The following is a 26,791-nucleotide window of genomic DNA, read 5'->3' as shown; positions in this document are numbered from 1 at the left end:
ATGGAAGATGACTCTGTCTTAGGAAGGACGCGCCGCCGGACGACGGATCAACTGCTGAAGGAAGCTGAGGTTTTGAGGCGGCAGGTGGATGAGAAGAGACAAACGACCCGAGGGACCGGGGCAGCCGTAGAAGCAAGCAAGGCTGTGGAGGACAGCCGGGTGAGAGCAGAGGAAGAAAGCAAGATGAAGGGGGAAGAGAGTATCCTTCCTCCCCCCAAGAAGGGCCACCATACCAGTCAAGGTATGGGGCTTACAAACGCTGCCCAGCATGCCCATCCACGCAAAGGAGATAAAGGAAAAGATACTAAGGAGAAGGAGCTCCGATGAACGCAAACGCCCTGCAGGCATAAGGAAGGCCTGTGAAATGGAAGCAATAAGGAAGGCTTGCAACATCCCCTGTTCAACCATCTCAAAGGCAGTAGTATCACCCTTAACTCAGTTTATTTGTATAAATTGTTGTTTTCTTTTCCGTTCTCACACTTAGTCCTGTGCATGGACTAAGTGTGAAAAGTTTGTGTAGTTTGCTATCCATTTTGCTAATGTGTTTTGTTTGTTGTTTTTCTGTTTTGATAGGAATGTTTGATTGTTGGCGCTGCCTCACACTTAGCCCAGTGTCTGGTCTAAGTGTGAGAAGTTTTCCTTGGTTTTTGTTGTGCCGTTGCCTAACCCTTTTTCCACTGCATCCAGTCCCTCGAGGACGAGTTCATATGCAGTGGGAGGGGGGAGGGTTAGTTCCAGAAAATAAAAGTCATACATGTCAGAAATTTTGAAATTTTTTTGTCTTAACGAACAATACAAACCACACACAAGAGTGCTCAATTTAGAGTTACAGGGCGACGACCAATGTTCGAGTATCGCAGCTATCAGAAAGAGGAGGGAAAAGCTCTGAGAGAGTTCGTCGCCCATTTCGAAACCCTTTGGAGAAGATCAATGGATAGGAGACGGAGTATGGTGGCATCCGGAAGCTAGTTGAGCTAATGCCCGAGAGTTGCAATGAGTGGATGGGAGAGATGGCTAGTCGTTTCACCTGGTACGAACCACGAGATGACGAGATGGACGGTGTCATGAACGGCTTCCTGAAGGTCGTGTATTGTTCTCTAGTTGATACCCCTCATGAGCTACCACCATCGGCGAATAAGGAGGAAGATGATAAAAATACGAGAACAAACATGTGGTCGAGGCTGAACCCATGGCGGGAAATGAAGACGGAGCAAGAGTAGGAATGGTTCCGGGCTTCAAGGGCGACTATGAAGTAAATCCCATGGGCGACGATGATGAAGACCTTAGCTGGATTGACGACCTTTAGATGTTAAATTGGATAGTTTAGTCTTTCTTTAGTTATCGAATTGCCTCATCGAGAACTTTTGCATCCATTACTAGATATAGAAATCACTACTTCTCGATTCGATAACAAAAGAAATACTAAACTATCAAATTTAACATCTAAAGGTCGTCGATCCAATTGAGGTCGTTATCATCATCGCCCATGGGATTCACTCCATAGTTGCCCTCGAAGCCCGGAAACCATTCCTACTCTTGCACTGTTTGCATTTCCCTGCACAGATCCATCCTTAACCACGTGTTTGTCCTTGTATTCTTCCACGTCTGTCTCCTCATTGGCTGATGGTGGAAGCTCATGAGGAGAATCAACTAGAGAACAATACACGACCTTCAGGAAGCCGTTCATGTCATAGTCAATCTCGTCATGGTTCGTATCAGGTGAAACGACTAGCCGTCTCTTTTATCCACTTCTTCCAACTCTCGGGCATTAACTCAACTAGCTTCCGGATGCCACCATACTCCGTCTCATAGTACCCATTGATCTCTCTCCAAAGGGTTTCTAAATGGGTGACGAACTCTCTCAAAGATTTTCCTTACTCTCTTTGATAGTTGCGGTACTTGAACATTGTTTGTCGCAGTGTAACTCAAGATTGAGCGCCCTTGCGTGCGGTTTGTTTTATTCTTGCCATCTACTCCAAAGAGGAAGATTTTTCCTTAGTATTTGCTCAAGATGGGTATAGTATGAAAGAAGGTACCTATGCGCAAAACGTTGTATTACTACTTATTACGCTCTTGTGGATTTCCATTCTCATTCTCAAAACATTTTTATGTCACGTCGTTTCGTTTATGATAAATCGAAGGCTACTCACACACCACTAAGTTAGAGATCATCATTCCTTAATTATTATACATTCACGCTTATCAATTATATACTTTACTCAATATTGACGATCACATTATGCAAGCAACACGCATCTTTACACTTAACATCTCAAACCATAGAAATATAACAATAGTAATATAAACACTTTCTCCTTAAAATAGAAATAATCCCTCACAAGGAAACTTTTACTTGCACTTTAAAAGGTTTGGACTAAAAAACAAAACAAGTATAGTCATAAAACGATTAACTAAAATATGGACTGTCTTTCTCATTTCAAAACTTAAATTTCTCAACTTGTAAAAACTCATTAGTCCTCTTCAAAACTTGCTCTTTCCTCAACACGTAAAAATATTTCTCTTATATTGAAATCAATCACTCAACGGATAGATTTCACTTTGTGTTTTCATAGTATTAAACTTATCTAGCCTTTCTTACTCAAAACTCTTTACCTCTTTCTTGGTTGAGTATGACGGGTCGGAATGTTGAGCCTTCAATATACAATCTTTTCGTGTAGAGAAATGAGTCTAGACCAAGACTGAAGAAGACTCTCGGTCCAGAGCGGAAAGAAAATTACCATGTTACAACTATGTTACCACCACACTTTCTAAGGATAGAAAACACGGTGGATCGCGTCTAGAGATCAATGTAAAGAAGTAGGAAAAGAAAGGGAAAATAATAGCGGTAAAGATAACAATAGTACTCGACTCAATGTAGATGTGCCCAAGATTTACGATTTCAGCGGTTAACCGTGAAACGGTTACAGTTACAAACCGGAACAGTGAGAATTTACCCAAACTGAAACCGTCAATTTTAGAACCGTGGTTCGGTTCAGGTTAAAAAATTTTAAAACCAAAACCACTGGAAAACCGTGAAACCGAGCCGGAATAGCAAAAAACCGCCAAAAAAAAACCGATGGTTCGAAATCGTAAAAAACTGCTAGAACACCGCCGGTTCGGAACCGAAACCGAAAGCAGCGGTTTTGAAATAGGAATCGTAACCACGAAACACCTTCACAGTTCGATTCCGGTTTGGCAATTTCTAAAATCGGGACCGGCGATTCCGAACCGTAAATGCCGGTTCTGGAACCGTGGGCACCTCTAACTAAATTGGAATAACTGGGAGTAACATCAAAGTATAAAATCAACAAAAATTCAAGACGTGGCAACTTTCTCGATCATTGGACCAACCAACTCGAAAGATGGCGCATGATCCCCTCTGTGTACACTAGCCCTAGTAGGAACTCATTCCCTAGTCAGACCGAAATTTGATTAACCTCTTACTTTACTATATAAAATCAGATAGGCTCATCTTCAAACAAAATACAACATATTTGGATTATAAGATATATGTCCGACAATAATGTAGGATAGAAAAATCCACCTTGTTCGCTTAATTTCCTCAAATCGAAACTCAAATTTTTGTTCTGGCCACAAAAAACGTGTAAAAATCATCCTTTTGAAATAACAAAACATGCTAAAATTTAACATTGGAAAAAAACTTAATTTAGAAAAATACATGCATTATGTGATATTCATTCATCTTTCATCTCAAAAAATTATATAAAGTCCATGTTGGTAAATAAATTACTTAATTAACGACATGAACTAATCATATGTCATTAGATTTAGGGATATATTGATCCCTAAAACTTTGAACTTTGGCCAATTTTTGGTATTTCCTACGAATTTTGAAATTGGTCTAAAATATCATAAACTTTGTATTTTGTTTATTATTTCCCATACCTCTTCAATCAAATCGGCCTGGAGTGTGGTATGTGTTGTGCTCCTGCGCATATCAGTGAAACGATGGAGCAAATATTCATTACTACGTGGTACACCCATCTGTATCGGTACGGAGGCAACACCGTGGCTTGAACTTGCACCATCTTCCGGTGTCCAGCGCTCCGCAGCAAAGCCTTCATCTTCTATTATCATATTGTGCAATATAATACATGTTAAAATAATATTCGCGACATCATCTTCGTGCCAAACTCGTGTCGGGCACCGTATAATGGCTCATCGCGCTTGGAGCACATCAAAAACTAGCCCAACATCCTTCCGAGCAGCCTCTTGTTTTCGCGCAAAGTATTGTTTCGGTCCAACCGGTTGGCGAACTGTCTTGACGAATGATAAGGCTCATTTCATGCATCGGTTTGGGGGTAAAATGTACGCTACTTGATCGGTTTTATCGCGCAAAACAAGTGTTAAATGTGCAGAAATGCCACTTGACCATGGCAACAAGGCCAGACTGATCAAGTAAGTACAATAGGCGAAAAAGGCAAGAAAGCAGGGTAGTTGATCAAGGGGAGTAATCAAGAATCAAGGAGGGGACCGCTGGCTCCCAGAAGAAGGACACATGAGGCTATGAGCTGGATGGTGCGCAGCATTCTGTTATCAAGGACAACGTTCTAGAAGAGGACATGTGCTGATATATGAGACGCAAGGACGGAGCTGAGTCACGAATCTGTAACATAAAAGCATCGTCATTCTAGAAGGAAAGCACGTAGCAATCAATTAGTCGCTCACTCTCAGCATGAGCGAATATTCCCTGCCAAGATCGTTATCCAGCTGGAAGTCATGCCAAGCCTATAAATAGAGGATGTGCCACCACGCAAAGCAGATCCGAGCCTTTACTTTCCGTCTTTAGTTTAGTTTAGTTTAGCTCTCTAGTCTAGTTCAGTTCTCTAGATAGCTTAGATAAAGTAATGCTTAGTTAGAAAGGACGATCGAAGGAGTGCTGCAGAATACTTGATATCTGTCGGCGTATTCTTAAGTTTCCCGCCGAGGATCTCCCCGGTTTTACTTGCTTTCGTATTTTCAAAGTGTTAGCTTAGTTTAAATTTCACGCTGTACTGTTCTGAATTTTAGTTTTAATCAAAGTTGTTTTCTTTTTCATCATGGTGTTTACTGTTTCACGTAGTTAATTTTCATTCCAGTCTGAAATTCACTTGACCCAGTAGTTAAAATTTCCTAGATCAAGTTAGTGACTTAAATTCTGTCTAGAGTAAAAATCAGTAGTTAAAAACTCCCCAAGTTAAAGCGAGGCAGCAGCCAACCCCCTGTTCACTACTCACACACTTGATACACTAGCTTCTCTGTGGGATCGACCCCGAACTTGCCGCTTTACTGTTAAAGTAGTGCAAAATTGGGAGTTTATAAATTACATTGGTGGCGTGCGATAGCAAGATCAACTTGATCAAGTGGCAACGACATTTGCTAACTGATCCATCCGGTTCAGTTATCTCTTCCATATAACTTGAATCCAAGAGAAAAAGCCGCGATCGTTAGGCCCGCCAACGAGGGTATATCCCATCTGCCAAATAGTATCCCCTGCGGTACTGCGTTCCGTTGGCTACGAAGCTGACTTCTGGACCCTCCCCCCGGTACTCATCATTGAAGAGAGGCAATGACTACAGAACGTTGATGTCGTTGCTCGGACCAGCAACACCGAAATACGCATGCCAGATTCGCAAGCGGTAGTCAGCAACGGCTTCCAGAATCATCGATAGACCTTTGCTTTTGAAACTAGTAGTGAACTGGCCTTTCCACACCACCGGGCAGTTTCTCCACTCCCAATGCATGCAATCGATGCTCCCTAACATCCCTGGGAAACCGTGCACCAAACCGTGCATATCTAGTAGTCTCTGGCACTCATCAGAGGTTGGCTTTCGTAGGAACTCCGGACCATAGATTTCCCGGATCCCCTTACAAAACTGTCTAAGCACCGTTAGGCTAGTCGTCTCACCCATCTGTAGATACTCGTCGAACATATCAGTCGGTCCGGCATATGCAAGCTGCCTAATTGCAGCGGTGCATTTCTGAAAAGTAGACAACTCGATCCGGCCAATGCAATCACTCCGGAGGGTGAAGCACAGGTACCGCTCTGCCAAATTCGTCGCTATATGGGTGAAGAGCCGTTGCGACATTCTGAAACACCGACGAAAAATCTCGGGTGGATAACGGGGGTTATCCATAAAGTAGTCCGCCATTAGCCGCTGGTGCGCTCCGCTATGGTCTCGTTGGATGGTTCGACGACGAGTAATCTCACGAGGGATCGCGGCCTCCGCCAATTCCGCCGCGCGCGCTGCATCTTCCTCGTCGGCTTGGTTCTCCACCTCTTGAATCAGAGAATTCCACGCGTAATTCCACAAATCATCCATTTTTAATACCAATGGAATCCACAAATTTTAGTGAGAGAAAGTATGAGTGAAGAGTTGGATGGTGTGAAAATAATGAGGGGAATGAGGTGTATTTATAGGTAAATTAAATTGAATTTAAAAAAACGAAAAAAATTACAATTTGTACGCCCCTAACCGGCGCGCCGCTGCCCGCCGCACTATAGGCCGGCGCTTCCAACTCGGTAGGCGCGTCCTCGGCGACTAGGCGCCGATCGCCCATCCGCCCCAAAATTTATGTCCGCTACGGGGCGGACGCCCCGCCCACTATATAGCCCACCGCGGCTTAGCCGCCTCCGGGGCGGCCGGCACGCCGCCCCTCTATTGGACACCCTTAGCGTCAGGGACGGAACTAGAAAGTTTAATAAGCCGGTGCTGAAGTTTTGAAAATTATTAGTAGTGTTGTATTAAAAATAATATATCAAAATCTTAACTTGCCTACTTATTTACAAATTTACAAAATGCTGAATTCCAAATTTACAAAAACATAGTAAATTCTAAATGCAAAATTTTATAATTTTAGTCATTTAAATCATAAAATTTAATAAAATTTATAATATATTTAAAACCAGAATATTAAATCACCAAATTTCAATTTTTCTTAATTATGAGATTCATATATAAATGTAGTAATTTTGAGATGTTTGAAAAAATATTGTATTATTAAAATTATAAAAGAAAAAATAAAAGAAAATTAGTACTTATTTTAATAAAATGTGCCTTTTTGAACGTTACCAAAAGCATGACATTTTAAGCATGATTAAGCAATTGAAAACAAATTTAAATTTGTGATTTAATATTTTGATAGATTGACTACAATTTTAACCAAATTTTATGATTTAAGTTACTATAATATAATTGCAATTTTGTGGTTTAATATTGTACTAGATTGATAAAAAAATTTAACCAAATTTCATGATTTAAATTATTATCAATACTTTTATATTAAAGCAGAGGGGGTGATCAATTGTTGACTCATCATTTAATTGTTAAGTACAATTAATTTAAGACCATAGGATTTTAGAAAACTTGTGGTCTACAATTTGCCACGTGTAATTTTCGTCTTTATTAATTAAATCAAAAAAGATAAAAAAAACTACCAAATTAGGGTTTTGGATGAAAATGTCAATATTGTGTTTCGAAAATATCAACACAATGCTTTGAGAATGTTAACACATTGCTTATATTGACATTCTACATGTATTATATTGACATATTTTATACAATATCTTGACATTTGTGGATGTACGAAAAAATTGAAAATTTTTGAATTTTTTTTTCAAAAATTGACATCGGAACATATGCAAGTGAGATCTCGTTAGAATCCTTATGAAACTACCTTTAATTTGATATATGTAGTGCGAAAAAATAATTTAAATCGAGAAAGTTATATGCATTTTAAAGTTATGGGATATTTTTTCAAAAGTTAGTTACAACTAATTTGTTGTAAATTGACCTTAATATTTTTATTAACATTTTTTGTTGCCATTTCGGGGCTGATGATCTTAGCCATTAATTTAAATATCTAATGACTATTATTTAATTGTAGTTAGAAATTAAGTATTGAGTTAGCAATATAACACTACCCTTTAAAAAGAAGTATTAAACAATAGATGCAAATAAATAACACACGACCTTATTCCATAAATAAAAGAATACAAGTTATTTAATGTATTCCTAAACTTAAACATACGAACAGAATAGGAGTATTACCCAAAGTAGTTATTTAAACATAAAAAAAGAAAATGAAAATCCTCAAATCACTTAAAATGGCATTAAAAGTGTGGCCCCCACTTTTGCCAACTGTAAAGTAAATGAACATAATTTTCTTTCTAACCCTCTCCTGTTCCCCAACTTTCTTTCTTCGTAAAAAACGTAAAACATGGGATTTCCGATTTCATCACGCAGCGCAGACACAGAGACACCGGCAGCAGCAATGGTGGGGGGGTTCAGGTACCGGCACCGGCCAAGCCGCCGCTGGAGCGGCGGCTTGGCCCATGCTAGGTCCGTCCCTGCTTAGCGTAACAAGGTAAAAAAAATGCGGGGCGTTACAAATATTGTGTGTGATTGTGCATGCATAATGTGTAAGAGAGACACACCATTACTGACACCACCCTTAGTGCAACATGCCATGCCTAACTCCATACCCGTGGGCTGAGGCAATTTACACACATTACTTAAATTTTTTTAGTTCAAATGGACTTTGTTCTGTTCGAGTTTTTTACTCTCTCCATCTCATAAAAATAGGTCATTTATGGTTGTCACGAAGTAAGAGAAAAAGAAAAAAATTAGTTAAAATTTTGTAGTGGAGGATGTGGCTAAAAATGATAATGTAAAAGAGAAGAAGAAGAAGAAAAAGATTATTATAAATAAGTATGAATTGTTTTTATTGGATAGATGAAAAAAGAAATATGATCTATTTATATAAAACGGAAGGAGCATTATTTTACATGTAGTGTTAAATTATATTTTCCCCATACACAATCAATATTCCATCTTTATTCATTTTTGTCCATCCATAAAAATTAGGTCTCTTCCATTTTTAGTAAATTATTCTATCTCATGGCATTCCAATTATCTTATCCTTATTTCTCTCATATTTTACAAGTTTTCAATTAAAATTCACAACATCCAACTATTTGCAATTCGTTAATTATTAGTAGTAGTACATATTATTGTTATTATTATTATTAAAAATGATATGTACTGATCATTGTATATTTTTGTGTCTCCTATATAACTGCAGATATACTGAGGACTTAAAAAGGAAGTTTGCTGAAAAGGTAATAAATGAAATGAAGATAGAATTAGTATAAGTATTCCAAAAATGGATTATAAAGTTGATAATTTTATTTGTGCAAGAATTGTTTAGATTGAGAAAGAGAAGCGACGTCGAACTGGGGAATAACTGCAATGCATTCTAATGGTACGAAAAGGAAACAAATTCTTCATTTCATACACAAATAATAATTGATATATATATATATATGGTGAGGTGAAGGAGGAGGAAGATGAGACGGGGGCAAATAAAAACTTATTAACGAAACGCATAGTTGGAACACTGGACTTGCACATTTATCACTTCTCAGCTGGGCACACATTTCCAGATGTAGTAAACACTTACACTAAGGGCCTGTTTTGTATAATTAACTTTGCTCGGGCCAAAACGGATAAAATTTTTATGATGTGGTTTTGTAGATTAGATTATTTTTAGGATTTTTATTCAAATACAATGTGAAATGACCTTATTAGCCTCATCACTGCCGTCTCAAATTTTAGAAATGACTCAGAATCAAAATCGACCTCCAATCCAGAAATAAATGAAACTCAACCAAAATCAGTTTTGACAGCCAAATACCATGCGAACAATCACGCAATCTCCAAAATTGAGATTATAGCATGAAGTGGACGCTAAATCGATCCACGTACTACCGCTGAGTTTGATTTATATTGATTTTATTTGATTTAATGAAATTTAATGTACAGAAAGAAAGGGATTATATGCCTGAGCCCTTTGAGGCACCAAATTACAATATTTATTAGCTTTCGTTTGATGAGATAACTTGTTGCTAATTACATCTCTTAGTCATGTAGAATCATGTCATCCAAATTTAAGGTATTGTACTAGGATTGTACGATATCCCAATTGTATATGTTCACACGAAATTTTTTATCATATCATCATCGCCGAACAATATTATCAATTCTTCGTCTGAAATGATAAATGATGTTTATAAAAGCAAAATATGATATCACTTTGAATTTGACTTAAGTTATTGTTGAAGACCAACGTCGTTATATATTCAAATATCATTTTGTTAAGAAACTCATTTATTATTAACAAACTCAGTATAATACACAATTCGATACAATATCATTAATTATGAAGACCAACATCATTTCCTCTTTTCTGAGTATCATTTTACAAAAAATATCATTCCACTAAAGTAAAATTCAATATCATTTGCTCTTTGACTCAATATCATTAGTGACGAACACCAACACCATTTTCTTTTCTTTTTTTAAATAGTAGTATCATTTTTTTAAGACACATCATTCTAGTTAAAACAAAAGACAATATCTTTTCTACGCATTTTTACTTCATCATAAAATCATTTTTTTAAGAAAAGGTATTAGTTTATTAAAAGCAAAATAAATTATCAATTTAAATGTGATGCAATATCATTATTGTTGAAAAATAACATTATTATCCAATCATCGTAATATCATTTTAGAAACATCATCTTATTAAAAATGACTGTACAAATTAGATAAGGACATATAAACAATTTTATTGTAATTAAACAAAATATTATTATTGAAGAAGACTAACATCATTCCATTATCCATCACAAGTAAAACACAATACTCTCTTCGTTCGTCATTAGGAGTCCTAGTTTACCATCATTTTTTTTAAATTTGTTTGCCTAAGTCGAGACTAATATGCTCAACCTTGTGTAATGCAATTCATTGTAAACGATGTTCAGTTCATCTTTGTTGTATAGTCTTTCAAAACTTGCAATAATATTTGGTTCAAATTGACTATTACCTAACCTTGTGTAGTTCATTTCATAGTAAACACTATTCAATTCATTTTCATTATCATTATATCGTCCGTTCATAATTAGGTAGTTCGTATTTGGCCTTAGTTTTAATATACTTCATATGTCCCACTCAAGGTGTCTACATTCTAAAGTGGCACGAGATTTTAGGAGAAATTGTTAGGTGTAATAAATAGAGAAAAAAAAGTAGTTGTAGATTTCAATGAGGAGAGATGAGAGAGGGATTTAGTTTCAAATTTAGAAAATGGATATCTTGTGTGACAAACTAAAAACAAAAGATGGACCGAGTAAGACGGAGGAAGTAATATTTAGCAATAAGTAGGGAGTACTACAATTTATTTCAACCCTACCTAAGAATGAATCAAATCAAATTTATTCTTAAATCAAAACTAGGCAATAACTAGGGAGTACAATTTATTTCAACCCTACCTAAAAATGAATCAAATCAAAATTTATTCTTATATCAAAACTAATGTCAAACTAGACTCATATTAATGACTCTAGATTGAAGCGGGTTGATCCGTTCACTATACATATACTTAAAAAAAACTAATTTTAAAGTAATATACATCTGTTTTATGTCATTTGATTTTTTTATTCGATGCACCAAAGTTTGCCATGACTCTAGTTTTTGTTATTGGAAATGTCCGAAAATCATTGAAGTAAATTTTTTTTCTATTATTTTCTGATATGCATTGATTTTATTCCCTTATGATATTATTTCTTAAATAATATTATTATAACAATATCTTATTTCTTTCTTAACAAGATTTAGTTCAGAACAAAATATGTAATCTACAATACTAATTAATACTCCATCTGTCCCACAAGAATATGCACTCTTTCATTTTTAGTCCGTCACATAAGAATGTGCACTTTCTAATTTAAAGTGAGGCGAGACTCATTCTCCACTAACAATACTTTAATTATTTTTTCTCTCTACCTCTCTCTATCTTTACCAATTTTACATTAAGATCCAACCACTGAAATGTCGAACCTAAAATGCATATTCTTTGGGGACGGAGGGAGCATTACTATTGTGTGTTGTGCTCAGTAAATTGTTGTAGAGTGGTCGGTATATACTTAGTCACAACGCTGGTCGTTAACGTTTTTCTAGCTAAAGTCTGTTTTTTTAGTTGTGATTTTATAGGGTAATATATACTTCCTATGTCCCACGTTACTTGAGTCACTTTTTAGTACTCATTTTGAAAAAGTTATTGATAAGACTCATTTCATGCATCGGTTTAAGGGTGACATACATGCTACTTGATCGGTTTATCGAGCAAAACAAGTGTTAAATGTGCAGAAATACCACTTAACCAAGGCAGCAAGGCCGAACTGATCAAGCAAGTACAAAAGGCTATCAAAGGCCAAGAATCGGGGGAGTTGATCAAGGGGGAGCGATCAAGCAGTTAGGTGGGGACCGCTGGCTTCTAGAAGAAGAACACGTGAGAAAATGAGCTGGATATAGCGCACAATTCTGTTATAAAGGACTACGTTCTAGAAGGGGATACGTGCTGGAATATAAGACGCAAGGACGGAGCTGAGTCACGAATCTGTTACCAAAAAGCGTTGTCATTCTAGAAGAACAACACGTAGCAATCAATGAGTCGCTCACTCTCAGAATGAGCGAATATTCCCTGTCAAGATCGTTATCCAGTTGGCGGCCGAATCGAGCTTATAAATAGAGGGTGTGCCACCACAAGAAGGCATCTGAGACTTTACTTTCCGTCTAGTTTAGCTTAGCTTAGCGTAGTTCAGCTCTCTAGCTTAGTTTAGTTCAGCTCTCCAGCTTAGTTTAGTTCAGTTCTCTAGCTTAGTTATATAGCTTAGTTTAAAGGGCGACCGAAAGGGAGCACTGCAGAATACTCATTTCTGTTAGCGTTATCTTAAGTTTCCCGCTGAGATTTTTCTCAGTTTGTACCGCTTTCTTAGATTACAAAGTGTTAGCTTAGTTTAAATTTCACGTTGTACTCAGCTTTTAGTTTAATCAAAGTTATTTTTGCTTTTAATCTGCGCATTTACTTTTCTGTTATTACCTGCAATTCACTTGATCCAGTAGTTAAATTTCCATTGATCAAGCTAGCTATTTTAATTCTGTCTAGATTAAAACCAGTAGTTAAAAACTCCCAAGTTAAAGCGTGGCAGCAGCCAACCCCCCTGTTCACTACTCACACACTCGACACACCAACTTCTCTGTGGGATCGACCCCGAACTTGCCGCTTTACTGTTAAAGTTGTGCAAAATTGGGAGTTATAAATTACTTTGGCAAGGCGGAAAGGGCGAGAGCTAGATTGCATTGATTAAGTGGCAACGACATTTGCTAACTGATCCAATCGGTTCGGTTATCATTCCATATAACTTGATCCGTATTCTATTCGTGTTTTCGACCTCTTTCCAAGTCCTTCCACTCTCTCTACGTTATACAATAATAAATAGTTATACAATAATAAATAGTTGAGAATAAAGTAAGTAGGGAATACGAAGGATAAGACTCATATCTACGTTATTTTCTTTACTTTACACTCTCTCCAATTTAACCATCATTTTTTTCAAAACGGGTGAAAAAAGAAGAAGTAACAGTCAAGCAACGTGAGATAGAGGGAGGAGTATTTTATAAAACACAAAAAGAGAACATTGTTTCTGGTAGAGAATATATTATTTGTAAAATGATCCCACGCTGCAGTTGCTGTTGATCGACAAAGATGAGTTAATGTTGAATTGTTGAGAGGAACAGGGCATGGGTAATAAGGCAAAATTACCTTCCTAATTCAATCACTCATGTTTCCACACCCATCAACTTCCAAATTTGATCGATTCAGCAATCTCAATTTGACACCCAACTGCCCCATCCATGTGCAACTAATTGCTACATGCAACACTTTTTTTACTAATTGAATACAGTAACACAGCTTTCACTCTCACATTTAAAATCAGCATTTATTTTAATTGATATATAATGTGGTTGGCCGGTAGTTATACATTTATTCTTTTAAACACAAATTTAATAACATATATGACCGTTTCACATAAATGATTGATATATTCTTAGGCTAATCAAACTTCATTTCTGGTCTTCTCGATCATAAATGCGAATTTCATTCAGAATATTCATATTATGACAACTTCAAACTTTGGAATATCTCATTTGTTTCACAAGAAGTGTGCGTGGCCGTGGATTTATTTTCTCTTAATTTATTAAGGAAAATGGTTTTGATTTTTATTTTTCATTGTGACCACGTTGTCAATAATTTATTACCAAGCATCAGTGTTTTCGCTAAGTATGCCAAATACCAAACATTAATTATCAAGCAATAATATTATGTGTTCGCTAATATGGACAGGTTTCCGGTTAGTGTGTTTGACATAATTCTATAATTATGTGTACTACCCATTAATCATTGAAACTGAATATTAAGAAAATAAAGTGTAAAGATTTCCACGATTATTCTTACAACCATTGGATTCGACAATGTTATTCGAAAACGGAAAACGTGTTTAGTGACTTCAGTTTAAACACACATGGAAAATGAATATAAAGGATCTAACTTATTGTGAAAATGACATTTTTTTCGAAAAAACTTGAAAATACTTTACTACATTAAAATTATATTGTCTCCCCCTATTAGAATACACTAGTTTACTACTTTAAATCCTCCCTTAAAATTAGATTAGCTCTAAATAAGAAAATTTTTAAACAACTAAACACTGACCTCACAATTCACTAACAACACTTCCATTAACTTTTGGCAATTTCTCCTATTTTACCAATTGCACGATAAAGCACTTTAGGAAAAAGTAGGATCAAATTTTTACTTTTCCATTTGTTTTTCCATTATCCAGAATCTACTTCCTACATAAATAATGAGAAAAAATAAAATTGGGATCTTTATTGAATTATTTCTCCTAGTTTTATTGCATTATCAATTGTTTTTCCATGTATTTGAGTTCCGATTAATCAATTTTACTATATTTACTCTATATTAGTAAAACATACGTATTTTGGAAAGAGGAAACATCTTTTTTGGTCCACAAACTTTGTCAAAGTATCATTTTAGATCCGTGAACTTTGAAAATATCATTTTAGATCCGTGAACTTTGAAAATATCATTTTAGGTCCGTCAACTTTCCAAGTACATTTTTACTATTTCCAAGTTTTCTGTACGAAAATACCCTCAATACCTTGAAGGGTATATATTTTTAATAAACTTATCATATACTCATATTTTTTATGAATATCTTTACAATATATTTTTTATGAATTTCTAAATATAATTTAACCTTTAATATTATCACTTAATTTTGTGACATACAAGAAATGTTCCTTATTCAACTTTTTATAATTAAAGAATTTCAAAATATTTTTAAGATATGTATACTCGTAAAATTAATGTCTCGGTCAATAGACGATACTTGAATACTTATATATTGATATTATTTTTAAATAATATATTAATATTCAAGTATCCTCTATTGACTGTGACATTAGTTTTACGAGTATACATATCTTAAAAATATTTTAAAATTCTTTAATTATAAAAAGTTGAATAAGGAACATTTCTTGCATGTCACAAAATTAAGTGATAATACTGGAGGCCAAATTATATTTAGAAAATTTGTTAAAAAAATATGAGTATGTGATAAATTAATTAAAAATATATATCCTTCAAAGTATTGAGGGTATTTTCGTACATAAAAACTTCGAAATAGTAAAAAAGTACTTCGAATGATATTAACTCATAGTTGACGGATCTCAAATGATATTTTCAAAGTTCACGAACCTAAAATGATACTTTGACAAAGTTCGTGGACCAAAAAAGATGTTCCCTCTTTTGGAAAATAATCGAAGTATCATGCCCAAAAAACAGGGAAAAGATCAGAGTTAGAAAAGAAAAGGAGGAGTAGTTCTAACTGCGAAGTTACCGCTTTACGGCAACGAATCCGACTCCGACTACAAAACTCCCAACATCATCCAACGGGTTCTCAGCCTTCTTGTTGCCGTTAAGCCCGACTCCGATCTCACACGCCTCCAAGTAATTTTACTCTGCTTTAGTAATTTCATTTTGAACATTAGTGTTAGAGAAATGTAAAATAAATAGTTACAGTGGAGAGAAATGAGTAAATTAAGAGAAATAATGTAGAGACTCTCTTGCTTTATTCTCTCTATTTTAACTATTTATTAGGAGTATGATCCTTTTCAAAATGAGTGTTCAAAACGAAACTCATCTGCTACAGTGGGACGGAGAGAGTATATCATATAGTAATTCTGAATCCTTGACCCATTAGTTGAAACGTTTTATTAACTGAGTTGTTGTGTATGGGAATTGAATATTGCAACTTCCGCCGCAGTTCAATATCCCGAAATCGCAGCTGCAGGTGTACGGAGAGTCTGTGTATTGCGTGAGCTCGGATTTGTTGAGCAAGTGTAGCAAGGAAGAGACGCCCCTCGGCAGAATGGTGTGCGTCGTGGCGTGGTGCGTGTCCTTGTATCGTCCGCTGCCTTTTGGCGTCGCGCCTTACAACCCGTTGCTCGGGGAGACGCACCACGTCTCCGTCGGATCACTCAATGTAGTCGTAGAGCAGGTAAGTGCAAATTCAACAACATTTAATTCTTTTCGTTTTCATATATTTTGTCACTTTGTCTAATACTAATTAATTCCAATATGGATTATTGACATGCCTGCATAGTTTACAGCTGCTCGACGGAAAAATGATAGCTATGGTTTAAAATAAAAATAATTTGAAGCTCGTGTATTTCAGAATTGATAATATTTCATAAAAATAGACTATTATGCTAGTTCATCCTATTAAAACATACACATCACACATCTATTTCCGGTAGCTTTTTTCTTTACTAAGGTGGGCTTAATCTCATTTAACAATATTTTAAATTTTTTTCTATTTATCTTTTACTTTATTCGTCATGTCATAAGCTAGTCACTATTTTGGACATGAGAATTTAAAATTGATATTTAAAAAATTAAAGTGGAGAGAGTAAAGTATGAGAGAGAAAAGATGAGTGTAAAGAATAAATTAGGTGGGAAAATAAAGTAAGATAGATGATTTTTTGCTTAAAACGGAAATGGCTCACTTATGAGGGATACAAAAAAAGGAATGTGATTTGCTTATGGTGGGACAAAAAGAGTACACTTAAGCAATCGTGTACTCCCTTCGTCCCAATAATTATGAAATGTTTGCTTTTCGGCACGTGATTTTATGTAGGGTTGTCAAATCATGCAGGTTGGGTCGTTATCGTGTCAACCCATTATCGACCCAACCTAATCGTGCCCCAACCCAACCCAACCCAACCCAACCCAACCCGAAATCATCGGGTTCTTATCGTGTCCCAACCCAACGGGTTCGTATGTGTTATCGTGTACCCAGAAAAAAGTCAACTCTCTATTAATGATAGTAAGTTAGCTTGACACGACACGATAAGGACTAAAACATGATGTTATTATATGATCGAAACATGATATTATACGATAAAATAAAAAATTACCAAATTAAAATAATTATATTCTTAATCAAAATAATAAAATTAAAGTATAATAATATTAAATATATATAATAAAAACATTTTCACAATATCTAAATGCATTAAAAATATCCAAAATGTTATTACTAATTACTAAAAAATTAAAAATTACATAATTAAAAACTTAAAAATTAAAATTTCATAATAAAGTCTAAAAAATAAAAATTACATAATTTAAATCCTAAAAATTAAAAATTACATAATTAAATTCATAAAAAAAAAACTACTATTCGTTGCCGAATTTCCCCCAAATATGTTTGATTAAGTAATCTTGTACCTCAGTGTGGGCTTTGGTATTGCGTATTGTGTGTCTTGTTTGGATCCTCTCGCGCACCGTCGTATGCATACCTCGGCGTGGGGGAGACCTTGCGGTTGAGCTTCTGGCTTCATCCTCGTCGTTAAAGTTAGCCGCCATCGGTCCTTCGTCAGCTATAATCTTATTGTGCAAGATAATACACGTGTACATTATGTCGGCAATATTCTTAACGTACCATAGTCGAGACGGGGCCCTCACAATGTTGAATCGGCCTTGAAGGACCCCAAAAGCTCCTTCGACGTCTTTCCGAGCAGCCTCTTGACGCGGCACATGAAGAATCTGTCTCGGGTCTTGGGGATTGTTGAGCGTCTTCACGAAAGTCGACCACCTTGGGAAGATACCATCGGCGAGATAGTAACCCCATGTGGTATGGATTTCCCTTGACGGTGAATTAGATCACCGGTGCTACACCATTCAAAACATCATTAAAGAGTGGTGAAGAATATAGCACGTTCAAGTCGTTGTTGGATCCGGCAACACCGAAATATGCATGTCAAAACCATAGGCGGTAGTCGGCGACCGTTTGAAGGATAAGTGTTGGGCCGCCGCCTTTGTGGCCGCTTAAGTGTTGCCCCCTCCAAGCATTCGGGCAATTCTTCCACTTCCAATGCATGCAGTCAATGCTGCCAAGCATACCGGGAAATCTGTGGACTGTTTCGTGAAGATGAAGCAACCGTTGACAATCTTCGGTGGTAGGTGCCCGAAGGAATTCATCATCGAAAGCAGAACGAACGCCGTCGCAAAATTTTTTGAGGCATTCGATTCTAGTTGACTCACCCACATGCAAATACTCATCGAAGAGGTCAGCCGTTTGCCCATTAGCTAGTTGTCGGATGGCACAAGTACACTTCTGCAACGCCGAGAGACTTTGCCGACCGGTTGCTCTTCTACATGATTGAAAGTATTCAACACGGGCGGACAATGTGTTTACAATACGCATAAACAACCGTTTTAACATGCGAAAACGGTGCCGGAAATAATATTCCGGAAACCGCGGCTCGTCGGAAAAATAGTCAGCAACGAGCCTTTCGTGGGCTCCCTCCCGGTCACGAGGATGTAGTAGCGATTTGATCTAGTTGGTCGAGGAGGAGGGGCAGGGGTAGCGGCGGGACATAGGCTTCATAGGCAGCACGATATTGTTCATAGTATTCTTGTTCTTCGCGTTCCGCTTCCACAATGATATCGCTGAAATCCATTTTTGAATTTAGAGAGGGTATGAGTGAGAGATGAAGATGTAGATGTGTTGTATGAAAAATATGAATGAGAGATAATTTGATGTGAAAAATGGATGATAAATGTGTGTATTTATAGATGATTTTGGGATTAAAAAAAATTTAAAAACGGTAATAAACGGCTATATTTTTGGAAATCTGAAAATATATATTTTAAATTTTTAATATTATTTTTGATTTTTAAAAAAAACAATAAAAAATGAAATTGCAACGCTAAGCCGTTGGCGAATAAGAACGGGCCACGTCGCCCTGCTCAGCGGCACGGACGTGCTCGATACATCGAGCAGCGCAAACACGAAACATACATCATGAACTCTCCCAAACTCGTCATAAGATTCTTGCCTTTTTCGAGCGTGGAGTGGATAGGAAATGTAACAATCCGATGCCAAGAAACTGACCTCGAAGCACAACTTTGTTACAGAGGAAACTCGTTTGCCAACGACCCTCACTACATAGGTCGATTAAGGGAAAGATCGTTAGATCATCGACTTCACACTTCATTTATGAAATCGATGGCCATTGGGACAGGTAAACTGATTTCATTTACTTTATGTAAAATTTGCTAGTACTTAACTTCTAAATTTAATCTGATTTTCTATTCAAACTCATTTTCGGTTAATTGTGTTGACAACGATGATGTTTTGGACTATGTCTTCATTAATTGGGGCATAATCTAACTCCCCAGCGAAATCAGATTAGTTATTGTTTGCGTTGATGCGTGAATCAAAATTTGATGTAATTTACGATTATAGAAATATTTTCGATGTATAGAAGCGTAATGGGGAAGGATGTAGCCACTGGGCAGCAGACAACTATCTACAATGCTAAAGAAGCACTATCTGTCATGGATCCAGAGGTAAAATATACTCCTCCATTCCTTATTATGTGTTCCAGTTTTTCATTTACGTTCGTCCCATATTAATTGTCTCACTTTATTTTTACTAGTGGATCTCATATTCCACTAACTTTAACTTTTTCAAGCCACTTTGTATTAAATTTGTTAAAATCCATGTCGGATCAAAGTGGGGCACATTTGGGGACGAAGGGGGTGAGGTGGTACAGTCTACATGGAATTGAAGTTCCAAACGAAAATATTGAGGTATTTTGAGTGTGTAAATGCAGGCGGTTTGTAGAAGTGAGTATGGAGTGAAGTGAGCAGGGCCATAATCGAGAAGAAGTGGGATAAAGCCAGAGAATGCAAGAGTGAGATTGCAAGAGAGAGACAACTCAAAGAGGAAGAGTGGCTTCCTAAGTATTTTAAGGTGTTCCCTGCTCCAATTCTTGTTAATCATTAATATTTAAACTTTCGTTCTTGTATTTCGAAATAACTATGTCTCTTTTATATTTTTATGAACAATCCTCTTCCGTACAAAGCATTTTAAGAAAGTGAGTGCCTCATTTTCAGGTGATATCAATGCAAACTCAAGTTAATGATTGATATTTTTATTCACGTGTATCCGATGAGCATTCTAATCCTTGATGAATATTTTTATTCTAGTATGGATGGAGGCGCCTTCATTTTTATCCCACATAACATCAACTCAGTAATAGTAGTAATGTAGTATCTTCTATGTATTCTTGCATAATCACACTTGTAAATGAAAAATAACTTTAATTCAACTAAGCAATACTTGACTTTTGTTAGAATTGCTTTGACAAATTTATTAAAGAACATACCTGTGGAGTATAAAACTTGATGTTCTGTGTTCATGTTCTTCATACATTAGGATTAGAGTGAGATTAGAAAAGAATAAAACTGAACTTAGTCTTTATTAAACACAATCGATCTTAATGCAACATTTCCCCGTTTTCAAATAAAAAACATCGACTGCGTGAATCTTCGTTGTCAACTTAAAAATTGGAGTGTACCACGGCAAAAATGACACTTTAGGATAAAATATGACTTATTTTTACAATAAAAGAGCATGTTTGTGATTTGTGTTCTACTCCATGTTGTGATTGTGAAGTGGTGGTGCTCTAAACATGCTTCAGGTGTATCTATGGCTCTATATACTAGATGAGCATGAATTTAGGGTGTTGGTGGGATTACCTGTTGAACGGTCATGGGTTGGCTGCCTCTCCTGTAACTCACAACTATGCTAAAACCTCTCTAACTCTTGAGCCCTTAAATGAGCTGCTATCTTGTCTTCATACTACAACATATCTCCTTTTTTTGGATCCTGCAGCAACTTTAACTGAAATTTGGTGTTGTGCTAGGAGATAAGGACTCTTGCATTTATGTTATTTGTTGGTGTTGCAGAGTGCAGGAGTTGTTGCGAGTATACTTGCTGATTTTGGAAAGACTTTGGTTCACTTGAAAGGTATTGTTGTCTCATTCCTCACTTACTCTCTTACTTGGCAGATTTTTGGGTATTACTAGTACATTAGGACTTAGTTTGTCTTGTTTGAATAATGTAGACCTTGGAAAAAAATTGGGCTGCCAAGCAGGCTTGCTGCTCTCAGCCCAACGGGCTGCATCGGACACTGGCCGTGGAGGTTTGGCTTGGCCTCGAGAAGAAATTCCCAGCATTTGCATGTTTGAAATTTGGGCTTCCACGTGACTAATTTAATGTGTATGACTATCTTTCAGCTGCCCAATTAAAGTGATTTATTAAAGATTAAAGTTTGGACTAAAGTGTATTTATTTATTATGGCAATAAGTGTAGATATCATATGTGATTTTCTATTTGAAGAGGGACCGAATGGAGTAAAGGGACTTATATTATGTATAAATATAAGTTAGGGTTATGGTCCCAGACGTCAGAAGAACGTACAATATCTCTGTATTCTCTCGGCAGACTATTGTGAAGGACGTCTGTTAAGGATGAAGTTCCTTAACTCGTAGATTTTGCGTTGAACGTCGCGGGAGCTTTTGCCCGTCGATCAATCCGGCGTCAAAATTAGGGTTTTGTGCGTTTTGCACGTTTGAAAGGAAAGAGAGTAAGAGAAAATAAAATAGAAATATAATTGATATTTCTTGAATGATTGAACTAAAGAACAACGTCCACTATTTATAATAGTGGATACTAACTTAATGAGCAAGACAAAAGATATGAAAAAGATATGCAAATCCATAATTAACTAACTAACTAAATAATAATAATAATAATAATCGTATCAACTCCCCCACGGTTGAAATCCACCTTGTCGCCAAGGTGGGCACCATGAAGCAACAATGAGTGTCGAGAAATCCTCCTGGGTCAAACATACACCGAATAGTTGAGCGTCTCCCTGCATCAATGCGTCCATGAATGCTCAAGCATAGAATGTTATTTTGCAGAGGAATCAATCGGGCATCGGCGTCGAGGAAAGTTGATCGATGATTAATACTTGTAACATCACCACACATGCCAAACCACATATACACAGACAATTACCTTCTTCATATCCTCAATGGAACCATCTTCGTCCTCTTTCAACAAAAAAGAATCAATCTTGTTGCTCAACATTGTAATATCCAACCTGTTATGCTCTACCACATGTATAGGTTCTCGGCAAGTAAAAACAACATTACATGGATCATCTATGTCATCTTTACTACCATAAATTGGTCCACTAACATCAACACTAGTATGAATAACATCGTTTTCCTCTTCATCATTATCAACGACAATTAATTCCATCGAGTCATACCCAAAATTGGAGTCGCACGACAGAGATATTGTGGCTGGTGGAGGCGGGATAGCACCGACAACAGGTAGCGAGGTTCTAGATGGATCGTGATGGAGATCAGCTGGGGCGGCGGCTGTCATCTGTGGTAGGGGACACGATACCGGCTCCGTGTACATGACACTGGCTATAGGGTCTGGTGGAGGTTGTGTCGCGGCGTGTGGATCGCCCAGGCAGCGTTTGTTTGCATCCATCCGAGACGTCAATTGCTTGACAGTTGCAGTCAAGTGCTCAAGCTGTGAAACCAAGGCAGCCAACTGTAGGTTCGGTTCTAAATTCGGCGTCATCGGATCACGTGCCATGCCGAGAGGCTCCGAACCCGAATATGGCGGTGGTTCCAGCAAATCGAAGCCCGTATAGGGCGGCTGCGCAGGCAGCTGGTCAACAGCCCGTTGCTGGTACGCTCCTAGTTGGTAGTAAGGATTCACGGTCTGCTCGTCAATATTAGGATTCGAATGATGAGGCGGTTGATAAGGCTGAGAGTATCCCTGCTGCGTGCACAACCTTGGCGGGTCCCAACAAGAGGGCGGTGGTGGCGAGTACAAATCTGGCTCGTAGGAAGATGGTTGTTGATACGCAGTTTCCTGGCGCAGCCATGGCGGGTCCAAGGAAGTGGGTTGACGGGCTCGGTAGGGATGGTGTTGTGGGTGGAGTCTCCCATCCTGTGGATATGGATAAGATGGTTGTTGATCTAACGCTCTGATCGGATGGAGCAGGGGTTGAGGTACGGGCTGCCATGGGTGGTAATCCGCCTGCCGGAGTTGATATCCGGTGTAGCCGTACGACATGTAGACAGTGATTCGGAGGAAGAGCTCTCGATGAAAGCACCAATTGTTAAGGATGAAGTTCCTTAACTCGTAGATTTTGCGTCGAACGTTGCCGGAGCTTTTGCCTGTCGATCAATCCGACGTCAAAATTAGGGTTTTGTGCGTTTTGCACGTTTGAAAGGAAAGAGAGTAAGAGAAAATAAAATAGAAGTATAATTGATATTTCTTGAATGATTGAACTAAAGAACAATGTCCACTATTTATAATAGTGGATACTAACTTAATGAGCAAGACAAAAGATATGAAAAAGATATGCAAATCCATAATTAACTAACTAACTAAATAATAATAATAATAATAATAATAATAATAATAATAATAATAATAATAATAATAATAATAATAATAATCGTATCAACGTCTCTGATAGTTTGGAACAATTCCGCCGTTCAATTCTTGATGGATCAAGGTACGCATCCGCTCTACAGTTTTTGCTTCTTCTCCGTCGTTCTTGATTAATCATCGTAGAGAGTTTTAAGTAATTGTTCTCTCTATTGATGATTCTATGAGAATTGGGAAAAGGAGAATATAGTTTTCGTTCTTGCTTCTTCTATGAATCTATGAAATATTGATTTGAAGTTTTGTGGATTTGTTCAGATGTTCTGTGGATTTGTTCTAAGTCCAATGTTTTAAAAACCGGACCGGCAAGCGAACCGGCGTCATTACTGGTTCACTGGTTCAACCGGTTCACTGGTCGAACCATTGGTTGAACCGGAATACTGTTTATATATATATATATATTTATTTAGTAGTAAATAATAAAATTTAATCAAATCTTTTATCAATAAATATTATAGTATTATACATTTAATAGTATTATTATAGAAAACAAGTCTTGTACTAGTATATTAGAATATTTATGTCACGACCACATCTCCCTAGTCAAAGAAAGTGTAGCTATTTCGCGACTAACATACTGAACTGTCTTAACTCGTCATAAGATGCTTAAATCAAAAGAAACATTGTCTGAAGTGTGTTGAGGGTACAAATCATGCTGAATCAGAGTAGTTATGGGAAATTGTCTTTGTTAAATGAATGTTCTGAATTTGCGCAACGGAAGAGTACCAAGACAGATGTAATATGTATGAAGACATACTACACCCGCTACCTTCCTACTTATTTGGTCTTCTGTCCCAACACCTCCTCGGCTTCGACAACAATCAACCTGCACATTAAGGAAAACAAAATGCAGGGCTGAGTACTTGATGCACTCAGTGGGCTCATGCCGAAAACTGTTTTTCTTTTAGTTGTCAGCCAAGCTGAGTGAACGCGGGGTTTTACTGAAAATCTATCCCGGTCACTAAAATCTGTTATTTCTTTCTGAAAAATAGACTGCAGTCATTTAAACTTCTGATGATATGCCATATCAGCTGCGTGAATCGGGAATGTGGCCACATTCCACGACCACTGGGCCGGCCAACCTGGCGCTAGCTCACGACCCACGGACCGGCCAACCTAGCGCTAGCTCACGGTCCCTATGTGTACACTAGTCCGAGTAGGATTTACTGACCTACTGGGACCCGAATTCGATTTAACTGGGTTGGCATAGCCAACAGATAGGCAATCATAAAACAAAACATGGCATGATAACTCATTCAAATAATCATATTTTCACATAAAGCATGCTTTAAAAGAAGGAAGAGAAACCCCACCTCAATTGCTTAAACTCTTGCAAAACGGGTGTTTTCCTTGTCCTGAGATTACTCGTCGAGCGACGACGTTCCTTTACAAAATTTAATATACTTAAATTAGGCTTTAAAAAATAATTGTGTATCTTGCATGAATGCATGCCTAAGCGTGTGCTCTTTTATTTTATCTCTTTCTTTCTAAAGCTTAGAGATCTAAATTCTTTAATTAAATCGACAATTTAATTTATTCTGAATCTGGCCGATCTGTTCGGGTGTTAACATATTCCCGGATTATCTTAAGTATTTTAAAATACTTTCTGTGACTAAAAAGTCAGCTTTAATTATTTTTCGTAAAACTATCCCACACGGTTTAACCTTTCGCTCCTTCCGTGGCTTAGGGAATTAATTCCATTATACTTTTGACTTAAACCAGGATAATGGCTTCAGCCAAGTTAATGGACCTAAAAAAATTCTCGGCCCCGAATATTTAATTTAAGGCCCAGCTTAATTAATTGGCCCATTTCTTTTCTCCTTCACAATAAATCTAGCCCAACTCAAATAATTTCAGGCCCAAGAGATAAAATCATGGCCCAGACTTTATTTCTCCTTTTTTTTTAAAGAGAGGCCCAAAATATACTCCCATCCGTCTAATGCTTCTCCCATTTCATCTTCATCAAAAAGAAATCCTCAAACTGAGGAAATCAAATCCCTAATCGGGAAACCACTGTTCCTCTCCACTAATCGGAGAATCGCCGACGGGCCTCTCGGCTCGGCTGTCGGAGCGCCGCTGGCTCGAACCCTTTGCGTCATGGGTCGACCGCGATTCGCACCCGCCGGATTCGGTGGGAACAGCCCCCCCCTTCGTTGCGTTTCCTTTACTCCAGTGGACGCCGTCTCCACTGCCTCCGTCTCCGGCGAGGGTTGATCGGGGCCCAGAGATCCCTCTCTCTCTGACGTACCGCCGCTGTCGCGACACCCCGTCGCCGCGGCCTCTGCACCCGACTCGGCAAGTAATTGTCGCTGCTTGTTCGTGGTGGAGACGCTGGTCGCGCCGTTCGTCGCTGTTTCTCGTCAGGTCGCTACCTCTCAACACCATCAGAGCAGGCAAGAGGAATGTCACTGTCGAGCCTGGCCGCGGTTGACCGTGCTGCTGTCGTCGTGCACTCAGCACGGCGTCTGACCACGCGGTCTTCTCCCGGACCGTCGGCTTGCTCCAGCTGCCTTGTCGCAGTTCAGTTCTCGTTGCCCCTCAAGCCCACCCGAAGCTAAGTCCCTCACTCACCTATTATTTGATTTATTTGCGAAACTTGATTGCGGAACAACTATTTTGTCGTCCTAAGTTCTAAATCCTCAGTTTCACTTACTGGTCTGATAAGATGTGGGATTCTAAAGCATGCTCCTATGTTCTTGAGCTTCTGTGCTCTTAAGTTCTCATGCTTTAGCTATTTGTGTTCTATATGATGCAACTGAGTTGTTGGGAGGTTACCTGCTGTGTGTTGATTTTGGCTGCTATCTGTAACTCGGCTCTTGGTCTCCCTCAATCCTCTTGCTGCCTCGGTCCCTCTCTCTCTTGGCTCACTGTATTGATTGTTTGTGGTGTTGAGGGAGAATGAGGCTGAGTGGTTTTTCCTTTATGTAGAGGGGAAGTATAATTGAAAGCTGCTAGGTTTGTTGTTTGGCT

The 26,791-nt window shown here is 37.7% G+C and overlaps 1 long non-coding RNA gene and 1 pseudogene across 1 annotated transcript; one reads left to right on the top strand and one right to left on the bottom strand.

Annotated features, from left to right (window-relative positions):
• On the top strand, positions 1-21,672 carry LOC121781480 (annotated as a pseudogene).
• Positions 21,673-24,586: 2,914 nt separating this feature from the next.
• On the bottom strand, positions 24,587-26,618 carry LOC121782316. Its single transcript, XR_006046293.1, has 3 exons — positions 26,597-26,618; positions 25,135-25,205; positions 24,587-24,647 (listed from the first exon to the last, which is right to left on the bottom strand). It is a non-coding gene; the product is annotated as an uncharacterized LOC121782316 (long non-coding RNA).
• Positions 26,619-26,791: the final 173 nt, after the last annotated feature.

This window comes from Salvia splendens, chromosome 20 (assembly GCF_004379255.2).
Source record: "Salvia splendens isolate huo1 chromosome 20, SspV2, whole genome shotgun sequence".
NCBI lineage: Eukaryota > Viridiplantae > Streptophyta > Magnoliopsida > Lamiales > Lamiaceae > Salvia > Salvia splendens.
The sequence above is the reverse complement of the archived record's forward strand: the minus strand, read 5'-3'. Positions and strand labels throughout refer to the sequence as shown.